A 3,802-nucleotide genomic window follows, 5' to 3' on the forward strand; every position below is an offset into this window, starting at 1 on the left:
ACGCACAGATGTTACGCTGCCAGGCTTGCACACGCACGGACAGGGGGAGGGGAGAGACGACGATAAAAGCGCTACATCGGTGTCACCGGCATAAGCGTGCATGACCTTATATAAAAATAAGATAAAGCAAAAATATATAATACATTACTTATTAATTGAAAGATTCAAATAAGATGTTGACAATTATGTTAATATGCCTACTAGATATAACCTAGACTACAAATTGCGCATTGTCCATCAGTCAAGACCTTTGGTGGTAATCGAATAATGTTCTCCACATGCAATCTAATACTACAAAGTTCTGAAGTATTTTAGTAAATATCATGCTTAACCTACAGCTTGTTAGGCTACTTGAGGACATATAAACTCATAGTATGGCCACTAGGCCTACCTGAGGCTGTGTCATTATGCACATTTTATGTTGATCCATATGCTATTGAGTGTGGTGTAGTTTGGGAGAGGAACAATATTTGTATTTCTCGTAAAACCATAAACCATTGGTTTTACTCAAGGCATTAGTTTCTCAAAAAAGAAGCAGAGGAGAGATCATGTGTCAAAATAATATGCATGTTAAGGACATTTGAATAGTTATTCAATTCATACAGTAAAGTATTTTGTTGATCAACACAGTACAGGAATACAACTTTATATAATTGTGACCATTAGAGCACTATAAATATTCTCAGCAGACTATCCCCTTTGGTGGATCACAATGATTTCCTAATATGAGATTTCCCTTGATGGTCCAATGCAGCTGTTTTTATCTCAATATCGCATCATTTCAGGGTAACAATTAAGTATCTTAATGTGATTGTTTTCAATTAAAATGGTCAAAAATAAACAAAAATAGCTTCTTAGCAAAGAGCAATTCCTCAAGCAAGAATTTGCTAGGACTGCCTGGGAGGGGTCTGAGTGGAAGGGGAACATTTTAAACTAGCTGTTATTGGCAGAGAAGTTTGGAACTCTCTTATTTGTCTATTAACTAATTTACCGTCTGGTGACATTACCAGGCAGGCCCAAATCCATCCCACCAAAACAGGCTGACATTTCAGGTGGTCTTTTCAAACACCTTACACTAAAAGGGTATTATCATAATTTTCAGTTTCACAGTATTATTCCAACCTCGTAGTGTGAAAACATATATAAAACACAGGAAAATCACATTTTTGACTGCACTGGGCTTTTAAAACACAAGGAACTTCAGGAATGAGTTGTGTCAAATATATAGTATCTGGTGCCAAGCTTTTACTTCTGCAAACAAGGAGATTTCCAGCCCTCACAGAGAGTTTATGACTTATGGTGATAACAAGTGCTACAGTGACACTCTGTATGATTCGTCAGCTTGATGTTGTCGACCACCACCTGAGAAGAGAGAGAGAATCGAGAGACAGAGAGATGGTTTAAAAAAAAACACATTTGGTAAATTTGAGTTGTTCTTAAATATTACGTTTAGATGTTATGTGATACTAGGAATGTCGTCATGTCAGATGGTCAAACTTTATTTAGCTGAAGATATCAATCCCAACTCCTATACCGAAATAGCTAATCATTCTTACCCTTTTCCCTTCTTTTGCAACGCAGCATGTGGCTTCAGAGGTGATGTTCTTTGGGACCAACATGGTTTTCTTGGACCGTAGTGGGGTTGGATAAGCTCTGGAGAAGCAACAGCCTGTACACTGATAGACAGGGGCGCCCGGGTTTGAGAAGACTTTGTTCTCCCTCAGTTTGCATTCCTCACAGCCCACTGTAAAGATAATAAAGACATAAATTACTAGAAAATCTATTGAACAGTCTGATCTGTAAACTTGATGCACCATGCAACACCAATGCGTTGTCTCTCTTCCTTGTAAGCACACACTTTTTGGGAGTAAGGAGGTCATGTACCAATTTATATTCTCTCTAATGACAACCTACTCCAAGAACAACTCACCGGTCATTTTGTTTCCAGAACATGTAGACCATTAATAAAAACAGTACTTTCAAAGTAATGTCACGTAAAACGTACTGTTTGTCATGTCGCTGTTTGGATAAGAGTCTGCGATATTCAGAAGTATGGACAGGATGAGGGACACTCCAGTTAATTTAAACAAGCACATCATAGTGGCGGGTGGCAATAACCTGACAAGAAAAATGAAGAAAACCATAGTTGAAAACTCATAAACACAAAAACAGCAGTGAAACAATACAATGGAAACCCAATATATTGAGTGTAAAAAGCATTACCTGTTGTAATTGTCTCTTGGTGGAAGCCTGTTCAGCGTTCAGTGAAGAGCCTACTGCTCCCACCATTAACTTTTATACTGCTGTCCCTCTGCCCATGTGCTCAACGGGGATTAAGTGAACCCCTCCAACCTTATCAGTGATCTCTGCGAGGCATTGACCACTTAGCTACCTGCCTCATAATCCTTGAAATGAAAAAAGGTACAGCACACGCGGTCACAAGTCAAAACACACTTCCATCCTTCCATCCTGACTCTGGATGGGAGCTTTTAATCCCTTAAACAGATGGGATGCTGTTACTAGATAACTGCTGTTATGTCTCAGAGGGCGACGCAGGGTCATTGGTTCATTAGTTTAACTTATGTTCATGGTCTTTTGCTTTGTAAATCATTAAATCTAAAGTAATTTTTAATACTTTAAATATCTGATTCCTCTTTCCATGCAGGATTGTAACCCCCCAAAAATAAGTAAATATATACACACAAAAGTGAAAGATTTGTCGTGAAATAAATGGGGTTTCTTATATAAACCATGAGGACTAGTCCCTGGCCGAGCTTTGTAATCCTCTGGGACAGAGCTAACATGAATGCAAGCAATGAATACTGTATGTGAAATAATGAACGTTGAATATTGAAGGGGTAATCTGTGATTGCGACATACATTTTTTAACTTTTATATTTGTGATAAACACTGAGTGTACAAAACATTAAGAACACCTTCCTAATATTGACCCCCCCCCCCCCCCCTCTCAAACCCGTGTGCCCCTATCTACCAATGTACAGGCTGCTGCTTCTCCAGAGCTTATCCAACCCCACTACGGTCGAAGAAAACCATGTTGGTCCCAAAGAACATTGCCTCTGAAGCCACATGCTGCGTTGCAAAAGAAGGGAAAAGGGTAAGACAATGATTAGCTATTTCGGTATAGGAGTTGGGATTGATATCTTCAGCTACATAAAGCTTGATCATCTCACATGACAACATTCCTAGTATCAAATAACATCTAAACGTAATAATTCAACTGTTGTACCCCATCAGAACCCAAAATATAAGCTTGTTTTACTCCATTGTTTGCAAACAAAGTAATTGTAAACAAACCCTTTATAGTCTCAAAACATAGATATAACTATAATATTGATATCATGGATGGTCAGTCCTTGCATCCATTGCACTGTCTATGAATTTGAGTGTTTACACTTCTCCAGCCCCATCCTTCAGCTGTTTACCAAAAAAAGTGGTGGGGTGTCCGCTTTGTTATTGTTTAAACTGCTGTTTGCCCCTTTAAGATGCAGTACTATCTCTTCATCTTTCTGTTTACCGGTGTGTTTTTAAATCTCCCGGCCTTGGTTGCGTTGGAGACTAGACCTGGCAGATGTAACTCAATAAGCATTGAGGATAGCACATGAAATGTCTGAGATTTAAAGGCTCTTTTTAGCTTATGGCGCAATCATGTCATGACTCATAAATATTCTTTACTCCACTCTTACAGTAATTGTATTCTAGGATTCAGAATGTTAATTGGCTTCTTTAATACATTTTCTACAGCCAATCAACAATCAGCCCAGACACAGCCAAGAAAGCAGTC

This window comes from Oncorhynchus clarkii, chromosome 25, assembly GCF_045791955.1.
Source record: "Oncorhynchus clarkii lewisi isolate Uvic-CL-2024 chromosome 25, UVic_Ocla_1.0, whole genome shotgun sequence".
Lineage (NCBI taxonomy): Eukaryota > Metazoa > Chordata > Actinopteri > Salmoniformes > Salmonidae > Oncorhynchus > Oncorhynchus clarkii.